This window comes from Coturnix japonica, chromosome 15, assembly GCF_054131305.1.
Source record: "Coturnix japonica strain WE chromosome 15, WE-NBRP24, whole genome shotgun sequence".
Classification (NCBI taxonomy): Eukaryota; Metazoa; Chordata; class Aves; order Galliformes; family Phasianidae; genus Coturnix; species Coturnix japonica.
The window spans coordinates 5,010,847-5,029,390 of NC_140677.1; the positions used below are offsets into that span (position 1 = coordinate 5,010,847).

General features: G+C 40.9%; 1 protein-coding gene and 1 long non-coding RNA gene across 8 annotated transcripts in view; one reads left to right on the forward strand and one right to left on the reverse strand.

Moving 5' to 3' along the window:
• LOC107320013 (uncharacterized) overlaps window positions 1-13,835 on the forward strand; it is a 51,342-nt gene extending 37,507 nt beyond the window's left edge. For 2 of the 3 annotated variants that reach the window (XR_014934567.1, XR_014934569.1), the window contains 2 exons: window positions 10-5,723; window positions 6,378-13,835. This is a non-coding gene — a long non-coding RNA (uncharacterized LOC107320013). The remainder of the gene's footprint in view (window positions 1-9; window positions 5,724-6,377) is intronic. The other variant, XR_014934568.1, reaches the window with a different exon arrangement.
• Window positions 1-18,544, reverse strand: part of TAFA1 (TAFA chemokine like family member 1) — a 286,245-nt gene that overhangs the window by 15,519 nt on the left and 252,182 nt on the right. The gene's annotated exons all lie outside the window — the stretch shown is intronic.

Below are 18,544 nucleotides of genomic sequence, written 5' to 3' on the forward strand. Positions count from 1 at the left end.
TTCATTCAGACTCCGCATCAGTGATCTCCAAGTCAAAGCTGGACAACAATGGTTCCTCCAAGAAGACACTGACCACTGGTAGTTCTTCACTCTCGTCCTTGATTGTGTGCCACATTTATTACAACCAGTCTAAGACTAAAGCGTTGATATTTCCCCTTAAACTTCAGGTGCTGTTGTTCTTTTATTTGATGCGATCTAGAGATAATGCTCATACCCTGGACCTTGTGATGGCAGGCAGCAGAAACGTCTTTGTCACAGCAGCTGTCTTCAGATTTCTGTAATTTAATTTTCAATGAATGTAGAATATGATGATTTATTGTGAGTGCCTTTTGCATGGGCTTACTCAAATATTTATAACCTCATTTAAATAATTAATACATGAGTTTTAATAAACTGTTTATATTCACAAAAAGAATGTAATTTTCAGGAAGGCCTTTTCAGGTGCTAGCAACTACAGATAGACCACATTAATTAAAAATAATGCCTTGCATCTAGAGTTGATATGACCTTGTTCTAAGTAGTCAAAAGTTGTTTTCTTGGGGTGAAGAAGTGCTTCTATTAATCTGGTTATGTGGTTAAACTATGCACTGCACCGACTATTGTAGGAAGAAAAAGAGAACGGTTTTCTATAAGTCTGGGGACTATCAAGATCAACGTTTGTCCCAAGAAACAAAATACACTGTATTAAGCATATCAATCCTATTTATTTATTAAGTGTGGTTGCAAACTATTAGCAAGAAAGAGAACAAGATTTTAATTCCCTAAGATGCGTCTGCCTTTATTACTACGTCAGGTCAGTATTTATTCAAACATAATCTATCTAAAACAGCTTGTGACCATCTTAATATAGTTAATTGAAATAAAATCCTACTTAGAAAAGCAATAACTTGATAGGAAGCCAACTAGCTAGAACCTCATGAGCTGGCCAGAGAACAGTGGTTTCCTCCTGTCTCTGAAGCCAAGTTGAGCACGTGGCTCTTGTAGAATATCTACTAGTGCAGGCCAAAGGAGAGCAGCTCTCACTTTGTCTCTTTTCTCTCCCTTTCTGTTAGGTGTTGGGGATTTAGTTAATCCTGATGCAAGGAGCGCACAGCACTGAGCAGAGCTCAGATCCCAATGCACAGTGGCTGCAAGGCAGAACTTCCCTGCTAGCGCTGGGCTCTCTCTGCAGTTCTCAAAAGCAAGACTGGGTTTGATGCTATACTTCTGCCCTACATCCACACAGCACCTGACAACTATTGATTTGCTCCAGTTGAGCCAACAATAGCAATTACTTATTGAGATACATCTCTCCAATGCATGTGTGGGAGAGGTCACCTTTTGTCCTGCTATCATTTACCCTCCTCAAAGTCCACTTAAAGCTTCCCATGCACCACGTCACTGCACACAGATGAGCACAAACATCCCCAAAACAGAGCCACTGCAAGTCTGTGATCCCCCACATGAGCCCAAGTCTCTCTTACTCTGAGCACCATCCCTTGGAGATGCCGACTGCCCTCCCTGCTCCAGGCAGGATGAACTCAAAGTCACATCACTAAGTCAAACACTAAAAGAGCAGGAAGAAAGGAAAGGAGGCAGAATGGTTTTTCTCCTTTCCTTTTCTCCCTCTTTGTAAGCACAAAGACAAGCTTATATAAACACCACATTTAGAAGGTGATCACAAATAATTCAAACATCAAACAAATCCATGCTTATCTTGTAACTTCTGCTATCATAAAACCAAGGGTACTGTGCTCTAGGAACACCTCCTCTTTGCTGCACCAGAGGAAAGCACCAGTAATCTCCAGCTCCAACAACAGAGATAAAGGTAGCAAATAAACCAAGGCTGATACCAAGGAAGAAGAGGAAAGTATTCAAATTTCACCAGGCGCACAATAATTACTAATTCACAGCAGAAATGATCACAGTATTTCATGCTTATCCCATGTAATTCATTCACAGCAGTATTCATTTTACTATTAATTTTAATAGAATAATTACCTCTGTGAGGAAGAAAGAAACTACGGTTAGCAGGTCAGGTCCTCAGGTGGTGAAGATATGGTGATTTATGCTGGTTTGATGAGTTTTGTAATCTTCCTTTTTTCTTCCTTTGAAAAGGAATTTGGTAATTGACTGGTTGCTAGACTTACTACGCTGCTAATCTATGCTAAATGGAGTACAGTAAGAAGAAATGGTGGCAATGCTAATGCTTAATTAAACTAAGTTTTACACATGTGCATTTGAATGCTTATGTATGTGTATGCGCCCAGCAGATTCATACACAAAGTGTCAAAACACTTCCCAGTGCCATCCCAAGGCTGTATAGTGAAAGAAACAGCTCCCATAGTGACACACACTGCTGAATCCTAAATGTTACGTGTCCAGATTGAGCTCTGCAAAATGGTAAGCAGTTTGTGATTCCAATGAAATCCTTTCTTGAGACGTGGAGCACAGAGAAGATTTTAGAAAATGAACTGTATAAATGACCAGGAAAATAAGGAGCAGCCAGCTGTTATCACCTCCACTGCTCAGAGAGATATGCAAACCACTTAAAAGTTTGCCCGTGGTCACCTGAAACTTTTGATAGAAACGCTTTGTTACCCGGAGCTGCTGCCATTCATGTATTTTCAGCAGCAGCTCAGGCCATAAACCCTGCCAGTTGCTATGCTAAAATTCATCTTGCCTTTTCTCCTTCTTTTCCTGACATTTCCCTTTCTTGTTCCTTCATTTTCCTGCTCTCAGCAGCAGTCCCAGGTCTGCCTCTTCCCCAGGCTGGCTCAGGAGATGAGAGCCAGCAGCTTGCAGCAGCTTCTGCCTTTGCCTCCCACCTTAACCCAGCTCCAGCTGCTCTAATGTGGCTACTTACTTCAGGGTGCTGTATTATATTAATATGAATTGCACGGAGAATTACTACTGGGATTAATTGAGTTTACAGTCCCATCCAGGAGCATATGCCCTCTTGCTGTAATTAAGATAATCCATTGCTTGAAACAGAAGTTGAAATACATGGCAATTCAGTCAGCCAGCCGTACTGTCACTGAAGATTTTACCTCTTGAAATAATAAAAAAAAATAAATTCAAGATAATTCTTTCCTTTCTCTCTGCAAAGGTTTCATATTCAACTATTTCATTTCAGGTTTCCGTTTAAATGGAAACTACCACAGCATTATATGCAAAGAGAAACCAATCTCAGAGGGGTAAAAAAAAAAAAAAAAAGAAAAACCAAATTCAGATTAAAAAGCTGCCTCTCCACAGATTCTGAAATATGAAAAGCCTGGCTCTGCATGGAAGATTAATGACAGCTGAAATCAGGGGAAGTTTTACCCTAAGTATCCGCTGTTTCAAATGTTGAAACCCTAATTTCATCCGGCCATGCAGCTGGTGCACACTGCTCCCTTCTTCTCCTGCACTGAACAATGAGGTGAACAACAAAGAGAAATAATACCTATGCTTATAATCAACCCACATCACTTTGTGACCAAAAAGGTAATTTCTCTCCCTGCATATCTTTTATCCGCGTTTTTATACGTGGTAATACATGGGCTTTGTTCGCTTCTTATTAAGAAATGCAGATACGGCACTGGTGACAGAGCCTTGTCTCATGTTGTGGCTTATGAACAGAGCTATTCTTGTATTTCACATTGTAAGTATTTTTTGAAGAATGGACAAAATGAATATTCAGCCTAAGTGCGTTCAGATGCTCAGTTGGTGCCAGGGAGCATCCAAGGCTCAGTTCTGCAATAGGAGCTCAAAGGAACATCTCCAGCTCTGCCTCACTGGGAGCAGCAATCTGAGCAGAGAAATGCAGGAGGTTTCCTGCAAAGCAGTGCCTTCTTTAGTGGCTGCTTCAGGATTTCATATATTAATAGAAATTAATTAGTCAAATAGTATTAGCATTTGTTCATTTAAAAAGCAGGTAGAAATAGACAAGTTAGAATGGCTTTTGACTACTCCTTTCAGTAGTTAATGGGGAGGCTCACGGCACAGCCAAGTTGGTGCATCATGACACCATAGTTGCCCTTAGCACTTCTTCCACCAGGATTTCAAACAGTTTTCAAGCTCTGCCTTGACATGGCAAAGTCCTGCAACAACAGAAGCAAAAGTGCATTCCCATCCCCACAGGCTGCTCCAGAAAACATAGGCACAAAGGACACCAAATATTTGGGAGGAATATTGGGTTATATTTGTGTCTTCTTTGCTGGGGAGAGAGAGATGTGGAAAGTTTCCTTCCAGTTTCTGCAGGCAGCAGAATAAAAAGGCACTGATTAATTGTTTGGGAACAGTCGTAACCTTTTATATAGCTATAAAAACAGGTTTCCCTAAGACTAAATAAATTGGACCCAAGAGAAAGCTCAAAAGGCACACATGTACATTTATTATCACTGCTGAGAAGAAAACTCTTTGAAAGCTAAGGAGCTTTATACAATTATTTTTTAAAGTCATTGTATTTGCTATTAGTTTCAGGCAGAGAAAATTTGAGAAAACGCTGCATGGTTGTTAGTGCTTTTTAATTACTATTACTTTTCTAAAGGAAACTGTAACTCTTAATTCAGACAGTCATTGAGGCCAAGCCAAGATGGCCAGCTGTGGAATTTAGGAGACATGCTGAGGGTAGGGGGAAAAGCCCACAAAAACCATCTTGACAAACAACTGCGCAATAGATTAAACATATACAGTATACTATCTTATCTGTACCATTTCAGGATGCTGGAAGAGATGGGCAACAAGAACACACTTCTGCAGCTTCAACTCTCCTTGCAAGATCACATTAAAAGTGTCTGGTTGTACTGCAGCTCAGTAAGATCTTGCTAAATTCTGAAGCAAAGGGGAGTCAGATCAGCACCACAGAGACAATATATATATTTGATAACCCACAGGGATTAGGTGTGATTAATCTCAGTGCAGCATGCTGTATCACACATTTAGTCTGGAACCACAGAGTAACAGACAGAACTATCAGAAAGAACCACAGATGCATCTTCTGCCATTTTTAAGAAACCTAAGAGAAGTCAGCCATGCTGTATGCAAAAGAGGGTGTGAGAGTACAGAGTAAGACTTGACATTTAAACTGCAAGTCTGAAATGCATGCATGCAGTTATGGCTATGTGAGAAGATGAAGGGAAAGAATGAAGAGGCAGAGATGCATTTGGCCTCTGATGGTGGCTTGCAAAGATGAAAATAAGCTATTGTTTATATGAATGTTGAGCACATCTTTATAAAATACACTTAGTATTCAAGACAAAGAGACTGTAATCTGCTGATTTTGCTGAAAACATTAGAAGATACGCGCATATGGAAAAAGGGGTCTTGTACACAATTCTCACATTGCATTTCCAGTGATGCTACATAAAGAACTTCCCATTTGCAGCATGTTATACAGCTTTTCTGTAGTTGTTATTTGTTTGTTCTACTGGCCATGAAATTATTGGCATATCCCCCTCTATTCTGACTCACACAGAGCTGGATTTATTTTTCCTTTAATTAATGTTTTTTAATTTACTTTTGATCATAATTAGAATTACTGTCTTATCTAATTTCGTAAATGTCTGCTTTCCATTTGCCATGTGACCATTCCTCAGGAAAAGTAAAGTGCAAGCGGAGTATAACTTTCTATGGATAAAAGACGATGCAGATCCACTTTTGGATTTGGAAATCATGAGGAAAATTCACAGCTCTGACCCTCCTGCAAACACAGTGAAGTATGGAGAGAAAAAGCAACAACTGCAGTCTCCAGCCTGACAATGGTATGAATCTTCAATATTACAGCAGATGGACTTCAGCCAAGGCTCTAAGCTATAAAATATTCTAAAAATACAAAATAAAATAAAATAAAAAATACTGCAAATATACTTTACAATGTGCATGACAAACAAGGGTAGAATCTAACATTAAATCTACAAGCACTTCACAATGCAGGACTTCTTTCTAACCAGACATGCAATCTGTTATCCTGCTAATTTTGATTCTGTCTCTTTCTATCCTCTTCTTTTTAGTAGTGACTGGATATGATTAAGAATTAGTTTGCTCCATTTAATCCTAATTCATGCGTGTCTCAGACTTCCTACCTTATCTGCCATTGCTGTTTACCTATAATGCTGTAAGCTATAGTTCTCAAGATTCCTATGATGACAGCAACCCAGAAAGAGAACTTCACTGAGCCAAACCATTCTCATCATCAACCTTAATGTAAATGTTATCTTTTTATCCTCATGTGATTACAAATCAGCCAGGGATCTTTGCAGATGTCTATACCATAGAAAAGTATGGATTGCCATAGGCTGCTGCACAGCGCAAGCAGATCCTTCCCTTCCAAAAGGCATGGAAGCAGTCAGGACAGCTTGAAAAGACAATCAGTGTTCAAACATCATCTCAGCTGCCTCTCTTTGCTGCTTTTCCAGGAAACTGTGTCAGCTCCTTGAAGCATTTCCTCCAGAGCATTCTTCTGAAGCAAGTGAAGGGTGAAAACTTACCCCAATGCACAGCAAATCTCTGCCTGCTCAGTGAACAGTACATATACACTGAAACATTCCCGCAGAGTTTTTCCACAGTAGCAGATAGTGGGAAAAGACTATCATACAAGTTAGTCTTTGCTTATAGCAGTTGATGGTGAAAGAAGAAAGTCAGCTATGTGTTAATCTAGAAACAATGTCAATAGGATATCATAGAGAGACTAATTTAATGCCTTGGAATAATTTGAATGAGACTTGTTGATTCTCCTAGCAACAGAAGTTCCTTTTATGCTTTTATTGGCAGAAGGGTGAAACACAAGAGAAGCTCTTCTCCACAGGAAACATCAAATGATATTAGAACTGCTGACACCACCCTGGCCAAAGATAGATATTCAATTAACCAAGTCACTTTTTGTCAGTAGGCTTCTGCACACCCTGCTTTGTGATTCAGTTCCCTACACATACTGCAGGCAAAACACCAGCTCATCTCCGTCTGCTTATAATATGAGAATGGGTACACGTAGGCACAACACCTGAGTGACCTGAACAGGAGAATCTCAGCCCATCCTTAGAGCTAGAGTTGTGAGACTTGCACAGACTATTTTGCTCTGTAATACAAACCAATATCTCATGCCTTTGCAGAGACAGTCCTGTTAACACGCCAGTGGTACAACTTCAGCACAAAACTTTGCTCTACAACCTTCCCTTGGAAAATATACTCCATAGAATATCCTGAGTTGGAAGAGACTCACAAAGACCATCAAGCATAACTCCTCACTCCATATGGGATCATCCAAAATTCAACAGTCCGAATGCAAATTTGGGCAGACTGGTGACTTTACTGGGCCCTGGGAAGTCCATACAAGGACCTTATATTTTTTCCACAATAAATGATTATTTTCTTCTAATTTAGATGAAGTGTGTAGTCTTACTTTGACTATAAAAAGACAAGAGACCATTCCCATCTGCAAGAGCCACTAGCCACGTGAATACAGATACTGTGGAATCTCTGTTACTGGTGATCCAGAAGACCAGATCAGATCAGTATTTGCCTGGGATGGAGTGTAAGTATATTTAATTCTGCCTTCAAATCAAGTGATAAGAATAGATGATCTCTTGTAGCCTGCACTTTGGTGAGAGGAGAATAAAACATTTTACAACTTCTGATCAAATTCACCATCTGCCTGAAGCTGAAATACACACTGGGCCATGGAGGCTTGTGAAGTCTTAGCATGGACCCAAAGACATATGACAATGTCAACAAAGCATGAATAAATGTGATTAGCACCTAACTGTTTTCAGTACCTAAAATCTCCCTCTCCCTTCCTCCACTCTGCTAAGGCAGCACTTCCTAAGCGGGAAAGAGAATCCCAGAAAACTCCAGCCTTGAGTTGTATTTTATCTGGATTTCACTGCTTGGGGCACCTTTAGAAAACTTCATTCATGGCCACACCCTTAATTATAAAGAGCAGGAATGCACTGTAAGCACAATTAATTCCTCATAAGGAATAACTGTGAGAAAGGTAAATTCCTCTTTAGCTCTTTTGATGATTTGGCAGATTTGAAATTTGCAGACAGCAAGCACTGGTTATTTATTTATTTTTCATCCCCAAATATTGAATAAAATCAAGAGTTCAGAGTAAAATACCCATTACTGACATTTCACAATGGAGAGAGCTGTGGACAAACGTAGGTCAGAACTTGAGAGCAAATCTTGCTGTAGGTATTGACTATTCTGAGCTGGGTAACTTGCCACTCTCTAAAGATATTCACTTTTCAGGGAGTGTGTAGATCAGATCTCTTAGAAAATGAAACTTCTATGAAGGTCTGTCCATTTGGTGATCCATCATTATGCACCACTTCATAAAAATCTCAAGTAGACTCTTCTCTACTCTAAATGCTATTTCTGCTCTAAAGCTGTGCAAAAGAGGCTATACTCATTTCTTGTCAAGAACCTGAATCAACACTCCTGGAAAACTCCCATTAGCTTGAATGTGAATTGCCTCATGCCAATATAAGGTTATAAATATGGAATACCACCACTGGCACAGAACTGACACTATTGTGAAATATGAGGAATGCTTACCTTGGTCTATTTTATCCTATGTGCTGCTTCAGTAATATAGCTTCCAAGGCCTACCAAGGTTTGCAGTAATCCCCTAATTTGCATCAAATGTCTATCCTACATTCAATGGCTTTTTAATGCCTCTGTGATTCCAGAGGGCAGCGATACTGGACATGCACTTTTGGCAGAAGGCCACCTGAAATATGGTGTTTCCTTTGCAGCATTTTATTAGCAAAAGACTAGGTAATAGAAAGAGCGTTCATGGAGGTGTAAAATAATAATAGCATTGAGATATTGATTTATAAGGAACTGGTTTTAGATTACAGCAGTATAAGCAATACTTAAAGGCTGACAGCAAATAACGAAAAAAGTATTTGAATTATTACTGGAGAGGGAAATGTGAAATACACGGAGCTACAAACTGAGCAGTAAGCTGGAGATCAGGACAAGATGCATCATCAGCACAGGGAGTTCTAGAAGGGAGTGCAACATGTCAGTTTGATGCTAGACCTTGGTAAAGGAAATTAAGTCAGCATTTTGCAAGCAAAGAAAAAGGAAGAAGAGAGAAATTTGCCCAAGCAAGCTAGTGGAAGAACCAAGAAGTCAAGGACAAGGCTATGATCTTCATTTCCATTGGCTGTAGCATTTTCTTTTTGAATGAAGTGACATTAACATGGCGCTGCAACACCATCATAAGTGAAGACTAAAGGGACAGCTAAACCAAAACAGATTGCATCACTATATCACCTTTCTTTCTGGCAGGGATGAAGATTAATCAAGACGGAACTAAAAGTGTGTCTTTGATAAAATGCTAAAGTGGCCACACTTGAACTGCAAATTATTTGCATCAACTAGAGGATGAAACAGTAGTTTTCCACTATGCTGCAGGAAATAGCGGCTTGCTAAATAACTCTTTTAACTTTCCTCTGACACCTATTGATTATATTCAATAGAAATTAAGAGTAGAAGGCAATTAAGTTCAAAATTTAATGGTGTTCTGCTCCTGTTAATTTACCACCTGACCTGATCGATACATTGCACTAGATAACAATCTATTCCAGCATCCCTTGGTTCCTCTGCATCCCTTCCATTAGAAGTATTATAATGACAAACAAGTAACTTTTAATCAAAAAATACATTAAAAAAATAATGTATAAGATAATTAAAAATTGGATTATTCACAGTTTGCAGTGAAAAAACAGCTTAAGACTATATCGATATTTTCAACACAGAGCTTGGACTTTGTCAAAACATTGGATAAGCTACAACCTTAGCCCTGCAGAACTCTCTGGAAGTAAAATATCAAACAGGTTTTAAACAGCTTACATACAGAGCAGTGTGAGAGAAACAAACACCTTAATCTAGAGGGCAAAACCGCAATGTGAAACTAAAGATCAATAGCAGTGAAAGAAACTGTATTGTGCTGCAGTTTCTTTTGTACATAGCAGTTAAGGTCTCCAGGTGAATAAACACAGTGTAGTTTTAATGTAGAATGAGCTCTGTCAAAACCAAATAGAGGTTCTGAGTTGACTGACATTGAAACGATGCCACGTAGGACCTCTCACCAGAACTCAGTTAGCACTTGTAAATTCACTGAAACATTAAAGAAAACAGGGATGGGCCAGTACTCGGCACCTCCTCTGTTCCCCAAGGTGACACATTAGAGCTGGAGGGTTACCCCCCCCTTACCCAACTTCTGGGCATCCCCTCATCTTTTGCCCTGCAGCTCCACACAGCACTGGGTGACCTTGCTGACCACAGGGATGCTTTTGCTGCCTGTCCTGCAGACCTAATCCCCCGAAGCAGACAATGTAGTAGGAAATAATGCCCAGCAGTACAGCACATGTCAAGCAAAGGGGCTTCTCTTTGGAGAAAGCTCTCCATCCAGCAGCAGAACCATCCATCATCTCTCTCCAAGTGTATGTCTATGTGCACACATGCGTGCTGAGGTAGCTGGCTGAATTTCATCACTTTTCTTTTTTTTTTTTTGGCCAAAATTCAACATATCAGCATAAAGGCAAAACAAAACATGATGAGGCTTTCTCAAAATACTCTCTTCCTTGATCAGCTGTATCTCTACCAGCACTCACTGTGTAACCAGAGCACCATTAATCACTATGAAACATTTTCATTTATTTTGACACTCAAGAAAAATTGGAAGGAAAAACATTTTTTGAATGGGAATGGAAAGCAGGCTGTAGGAGTATCTCCTTTTACCTTAGTGCTACCTAAAACGGAGCATAAAACAGGACTCTGCCAATCTGGCCCTCACCCTTCTATACGTGTTTATCTCATCCTTCACAGATACAGCAACAGTTGTATGGTTTTACTATATTTAGATACTGCACAGTGGCATTTCTAAGAAAGAAAGATTGCAGTCCCCTGCTGGGGAGAGGAAACCAAGCACAGCCCTCTTGGTCCCTACAAAGCTCCTGGCAAGAACCTCCCAATCATCGATGGAGCTGTTCTTTTAGTGAAAACAGACAAACAAAAAAAATCGCCATAATAATTTCAGGCATCTGTCATTTTAGCTAAAAAATGTGGCCAAAAGCAACAGCATCTACATTCTTTGATATACTGCACTATGCCATGAAGTGAGTACAGGGTAGACAACCAAAATATGTTGTACAGGCAGGACACCACTCTTACACAGCTGATTTATAGTCCATGGAAAGCTAGAGTTAGCAAGACCTAATATTTCAGGGAAAGCCAGCAGAACAAGCTCACAATCCACATCCTGAGCACAGGGATATCACATAAAGCCTTGCCCATAACTCTGCTCAAACCTACAAGCTCAGCAGAACCAGGCTGTGCTCTGGAAGGCCCTCTTTCTTTTGGGACTTGACAGCAGTGTTAACGTTCCTGGCTACACAGTTCCTGACCATCAAACAGTCATATTTAGAAAAGTAAAGTAACAAAGCATCAATATCAGAATAAAAATCCTGCCAAATGCAACTAATACTCCCTAATAAGGTGCAGATATCCGCTCAAATAAACCCAGACAAACAAAAAACCACAGAGCCAGCACTCAAAGTGGTGGTGAAAATACAGCACAGTGGGTCGTTAAGATCCAGGTTCTTAGAGGATTTCTACTAATGATACACTGGTAAAATCAAGAAGGTGCATTTATCACTTTGCATTTTTAGCAGCAGCAACAGAGATCCATGTGTTATATTTGCATCTTATCTCACGCCATGTAAAGCAAAGCCTAACTAATGCTTCACAGTCAGCAGTTTATTTGATTTAGGAATGTATCTTCCATCCATGAGCAGTCTGCTCACTGAGGGCATTGATTACCCATTGGTTCTTCTAGAACTATTGGGCGAAAGATTTCAAGAGGACATTTTGCTTTCCAGCTCCCACGGCAGCATTTCAGACATGCATCACTTCCAGTTTGTTAGCTGGGCTGAAGTCCTTTGCTCTAAACCACCACCGATTTACTCCTGAAGTACTGTTTCCTCACAGGTCATATGTACGGATTAAATCTGAGAACTCAGGGGTGTTTAAAAGCAAGATTTTCTATTGCTATTTCTATTGGTTTAATAGTAATCCAATAATAATAAGTGATTCTAATCCCCATTTTCTTTTCTAAATACCAGGCTGCTTTTCTTTCATACAGAGAGAAAAGGAAAAAAAACCCTAATTAAAGAAGGTTAAATCAGTAGGGTAGAAGCTCCTTACAGGGTTTAAATTATAAAAGCACTCTCACAATCACTTTTTCTTCTACGTCAAATACATTTTTTAACAATTAGGCTGTAATATTATTAGCAACTCTGCCCCAGACTTCCACACTACATCACATGCAGATGCATACAGCCCTTTCATACAATCTCTCCTTACCTTTGCAGGACCAACCTCCTCACCACTGAGAACCAGAAAAAAGAAGAAGGAAGAAAGAAAAAAAGCTTGTACTCCTATACAAACAACAACCAATCTCATACTTAACTTTCAGCCTCCCTACTACCTGCTTGGCCAACAAAGCCTCAAGGTGCAAAGTGCCCACAGCTGCTCCCCCTCTCACCCCAAAGGAAGTCCTTATTAAACCTGGGTGGGAGCTCTCATGTGGAGCTCCTGCTTAATCACTGACTTTGGAAGCAGCTACAGAGTAGTGGGAAGCTGCCAACACTAACTTCCTAAAGGTTAATACTTACAACTACATTTTGGCTGATATTTTCAAAGTTGCCTAAAGGGAATGGATGCCTAGTCCCCATTAATTTTAATAGGAACTGGGCAGGAAGAGTCCTTATGGGGCTCTGACTATTTCAGCCCATTACTGCTGGTGACATAAGGTTTGATATTGCAGAAGGCTGATTACCTGCTGGGAGTGCTGGAGCTAATGCAGCTTCCATATTTTGGCTTGGAAAATTGAATAAGTAAAATGCATGAAGAGTGTAGCTGTGCTTACCATAAAAAATGAGTTTAAAATTAAAGTGAGTCACGTGGAAAGGGTCTAACCCAAACTTTGTTATAAGTGAGTGTCCCTCATTCCTTCAGAAATACACTGATTCGATGCAGGGCACACATGCAGGTGTTTTCACTAAAGATCTGTACATAAGGGTCACTACATTCAGAGTTAAAGCTTTCTAATCTGTGTTGTCAATTTATTCTTTCTATCAAGAAACTATCACCTTTCAAACTGCTTCCAGCACCAGGCGACAGCCAACGAAAGATCTTGGTGGTATATAATTGATTTTGAATTTTAGGAACTTTAAAACCTCCCTTACTCACGTTATTTAGAAATCCTAATTGAACACAATACATGCAGACTGCATCCACTGTAATCACAGATCACTTCTGATCACAGTCCCCATCTTGCTATGTGCTACTGAACAAGCTCAGCTGGGAAATCCGCAAACTCAAACCAATGCTTTTTGTTAGGGATCCTCATCTGCGGGCACCAGGGATCATTTGAAGAATGCAAGTCAGACAGTAAAGCTGTTATTTACTTAATCTGTGTGTGTGCAAGCACTGTTTTTGCAATGACCACACAGACCTTGCAAGCAGTGTTTCAGAGGATGCTTAAATCTGTACAGCTCTGCTTCTTTCCATGCCACTGTCTTTTGCAGGATAGGTACCAAAAGGAAAGGCAGCACTTTAAAAATATTACTGCATTTTGCCATACTACATCAGTGCTTGTGCTTGCTTAACCTTGAGCAGTTATTGCAGTGAACTAAGTGGCTCATGGAAACATTAACTGGAATAATGCTTTTCTGGGATAGCAGATTAGCAAACTGCTTTCTGACAAATATGGATGGAGACCTGTTTCAAAATCTGCAGGGTATGTACCTGCTGAGTAGGAAACTTGGCAAAAAGTCTGATTTGAAATAAAGCTTGTGCTTGAAATGCACTTACTTGATTCCTAAATGTAGGGCAATTCTGCAACGTCAGTGTGTGAAAATCACCCAAAAGAGGTTATGGGCAGACATCAGCTCCTACCTGCTGTGCTCTGGGAGGGGAGACTGGAAACGCATGTGATCAATTTTATGGATTATCAATTCTCTGAAATCAATAAAACACCTGCTGACTGTGGCCAATTGCAGTGGCCAGATTAATCCATGGAGTTCAACACAACGGACAATCCTCTCGCTAAATTAGTGACTCTCATTGGAACTTATGGCATCAGTAAAAAGAATTAATGACTTGTATTCTTCTTACAACAATTTGGTCATTGTCTCTTTAAAATCTCATTCTGCAATAGCTTCAGGTTCTTGTCTCCTAAAGAGCAGCATTTTCCATTTTTACTTAATCATCCGTTTCCTTTGTGTTCATATCCTAATCCTACAACACACATTCCAGCCTTAAGAACTGGCTCCTTGTTTACAGACACAAGGTAGCTGTGGAAGAAAAGAAAAAATCTTACTGCTCTGCAATGCTCCAATCACGTATTTTCTCCACCACGTTGGAGCCGCCTGTAGACAAGCAGCATTTCACAGCCCTGACACACTGAAAACACAGTAGCTGATGCAGAAAAGATGTACGATGTGACCCTATGCAGAATTAGCCACTGAGAAATATGGTCCCTCCTGACAAAGATAAATTATCATCTGAATTACCGCAGAGGTTTGGTGCAAGGAGATGTAGTACAGATGCTAACCCGACCTTAATGTTTCTCTAAGCAACTCTTGGCCACTGGTTAGCTGAATGCTGGCTCTTGACATTGCCTAAACACCATAGGAAGGATTAATAGACAGTCACCATTCTCTTCATTTTCCTAAACTCAACAAACCATGTCCTCATTTGGCATAAACCAGCGGCTCTCTCTGGATTTCCACAGCTGAAAACCTGGCGCTGGGTGTCCAGTGCTTTCTGGATGCAATTTGGTTGTTGTACTGATACCACACATGGGTGCCGTGACCCACGACACAGATAACCTCAGTGTTTATTTAAAATCAGAATGTAAATGTTTAAAGCTGTACTTCCTGAACTGCCACACATCCTACTTTAGCTGGCAAGACTGTTCCATACAGACACAGTGCTTGATAACAAAGCTCTTTCTCCAGCCAGCTCACTACCTCTGCCTCCAAAACGTCCTTTTCAGTATTATGATTAACACTTAATTCCACCTGTAGGACAAGAAAACTCCTACTGCTTTTCCATTTAGCCTCTGGCTGGCTTATGAGAAGTATTTTAGAGAATTGTTACTTTCCTCTGTATGTTCCTGTGTGCCTTCCTGCAGCTAAGCAGCCATGCTGAGCTCTCATTTCATTGTAAAGTGGCTGCTTGTGCACCTTGGTGACTATAAGGGTTCTCCTCCTTCGTGTTGGCACTGAGGCTGCCAGCTGGGTTGTGGAAAGTGCCTGCTCACCCTGTGCAGGTGGAGATACAGCCACGCTGATGGTGGCCTTTTCCCTTCTTAAACAAGAAAAGCAATGATAAAATTGGAATAAAAATATGTTTTCCCATGGAAGAAAATAATTGGGATTGAAGTGAGTTCTGCACACTTCCATACTCCATCAGGGGTGGATTAGTCAGCTCTTTGGGCATGGTATTAGAGGGGTGGTTTCTTTACTTTGCAGGAGACCACAATGTCAATAGGAAAAGAAAGAAATATAAGATGTGGGTAGGGAGATAAGTTATAGCATAGATGAAGATGTGCTCAGGTGATCTCAATAGCAGCAGCATCTTCGCTCCAGGGAGACAAGCTCATCTGTCTGCTTCTCCTCAGTGCCTGGCCAAGGTCTGCAGGCAGAACATACATGGCACAAATGGGAACTTCATCCCATGCTGGCTAAAAATTTGACACCTGAATATCCTGCCATGGTGTGCATCAGCCACCAGAACATGCCTACACTTCCAAACAGCACTGGGTGCTACGTTGATGAGGATGACCCTCCATGAAGTCAGCTCTTCTGCACCGGCTGCAATGGCAGGGCAGCCCCAAGGTCATCTCAAGAAGATAAGTTTCCAGACAAAAGCAAAGTCTGAAAATATTCCAGCACAGCACAAAGTTTTGCTTCTCTCTCTGCCTCTATTTTACAGTGTATGTGATACGCTCTCTTTTTTTTTTTTTTTTTTTTTTTTAGCTTACTAAATGGGTGTCAGTAGGGAGCAGATACATTTTTTTTCTCCTCTTCACAAATGAAGTCATCTGAATTCACCAAATCAAAAAATACGAGACTCCCGCTCGGTTCCGTGGTGCTGCAGAAGGACAGGGCTATAGATTTTCCCAAGAGTGTGAAATAATTCACCAAGCCTGCTCGTTATTCATACAGACAGTGCATTAATAATGTGGGACCCTGAGATCTCCTCTCATCTAGACTGAAGCGCAGCTACAGGGATGAGAAGCTGACTCCTTCCGTTGCAAAAAAAAAACAACCATCTTTTTTTCTCCTTTTTTCTTCAAGAACTAAAAATTGATTGAAAGTATTTTCACAGAGTGGGGAAGGAAAAGAAAAAAAAAAACCATCTAGAAATAAAAGAGGCTTTTTGGTGATGCCACCTAAAGTACACACAAGATAAATAGAAAACTATTGGCTTTGCGACGTGAACCATTTTCACTTGATGTAAGTGCTGATAGATACAGAATTATATTTAACAAAGTATTTGCTAAGGATCTGGCTCAAAGTCAATGGGAATCTTTCATCTGACTCTGCAGGACTCGAATCACTCTCACTCTGGGAGCTTTCCATATTTCCTATGCCCATCTCTCACTGGTATGAGCTGGAATAGGGTGTGTGGGCAGGAGCCAACTCAAGCTCCTGCAGGGGGTGAGCTGAGCCTCTGCTGGTGCAGGAGCACAGCCCTTTAATTACAAATGCTCATTTTACAGCTGGCAACCTGTCCATAATTTAAAAATACAATAACTTAGCTCTTGTCAACAGCGTGGCTGCAATTACTGCCTGCTCAAAGAGTGACCTATGGGCCATGACCTTTTTATGTGTAGGCTCCGGATAAGAGCAAGGAGGGCGAATGCCAGCAAAGAGCCCCAGCGCTGATGAATGCTGTCCTCTCCCTGCTCCTAATAATGCACAGGGAAAAATAATGTGCAGTATCTACGATCAGTAGCACAGGGAGAGTTGTGAAGTACTGGCCCAGAGTGGCATTAAAAGTTGTGGTGCTCCCAAGAGTCATTAAGACTTGTTCTGAGTTTGTTAGCACCGTCCTGACAAAGTCTGATGTAAATTCACAGGGCTGCATGTTGGCTAGTGATGGATGGTCCTCAAACTAATAGAAACCTGAAGTATGTACATGCAAGAGAATATTTCATACATTACAGAATGATTTGAAAGCTGATGTGCTCCAAGGCCAGGCTAGGAGAATAGGAAACACTGGGTTCATTTCATTTTATTGTTCGTATCAGTGACTGATTTCCCTCTGCTCTGACGTATGGCTGGGGTAAAGTAGGCCAGCAGTAGGTATGGGATGCCAGCACACTGGTCCCACTCCATGGGAGCAAACACTTTAAATCCTGTGTTGCTGACAACATGGAGGGGGATTTCTTAGACCTTGGCAGTGACATTTCCTAGAGGAACAGCTTGGAGAAAGACAGAATGTACAGAAACTGGGAATAGTTTTAATAACGTCTTCCTCCTTTCTCACTGATTTTGACCAGTGCTAAAAAGCTCTCATTTCCTAAGAGCGTTCAACATGTACAGCCTGTGCTATGGTCCCTTCTTGACCAATTTCTAAAGCCAGTGCACGTGCTTTTCTTTTATTGCATGCTCTGTGGTCCAATCAATTTCACATAGTGTTGTGTAAAAGATGCTGACTGGCTCTGACAGTTTGAAAGAGAGTGGAGGAAGAGTGAAGGGAAGGAAACAGGGAATTCAAGCACTACAAAAATGTGTGCCTGAGAGCATCATTAACCATAACACAGTAAACTTCAGCACTGTTGAGCAAATTATGTATTATTCAAGGCGCTGAAGAACACATGGGCATAACCACCTGCTGAGTGTATAGAATGGCTCAATACCTCTGTAAATGATATGGTAACATGCACATTATTTGCCGTATGAAAGTGACAGTACTAAAATTATGAATATTTTGTAATCCTATTATATTTTTAGAGCAATGATGTGAAGTATTCAACCTGCAAGAGTATTTCTAAAGGTTTTCTTTTGATACTTACACAGGAACCCCAGGGGGTCACTTGGCCTCTGTGCCCACTTCCTTCACATTTGTTGTCTGTGACCAGGCTACATCAGTGTAGAAAAGGCATTCTACACCTGTGTCTGATCAAACACTCAGGTGGGGTTTACTGAGTACTAAAGTACATGTAGCTTCCCAAAAAATTCTCAGCCTGCAACACAAAAGTGACCAGAAGACTGCTTTGCTAATGGAGGCAACTGAAGAAAACTGCAAGTCGTGTGCAAATAGCAGGGAAGGGGAAGGGGAAGGGGGAGAGGAGAGGAGAGGAGAGGAGAGGAGAGGAGAGGAGAGGAGAGGAGAGGAGAGGAGAGGAGAGGAGAGGAGAGGAGAGGAGAGGAGAGGAGAGGAGAGGAGAGGAGAGGAGAGGAGAGGAGAGGAGAGGAGAGGAGAGGAGAGGAGAGGAGAGGAGAGGAGAGGAGAGGAGAGGAGAGGAGAGGAGAGGAGAGGAGAGGAGAGGAGAGGA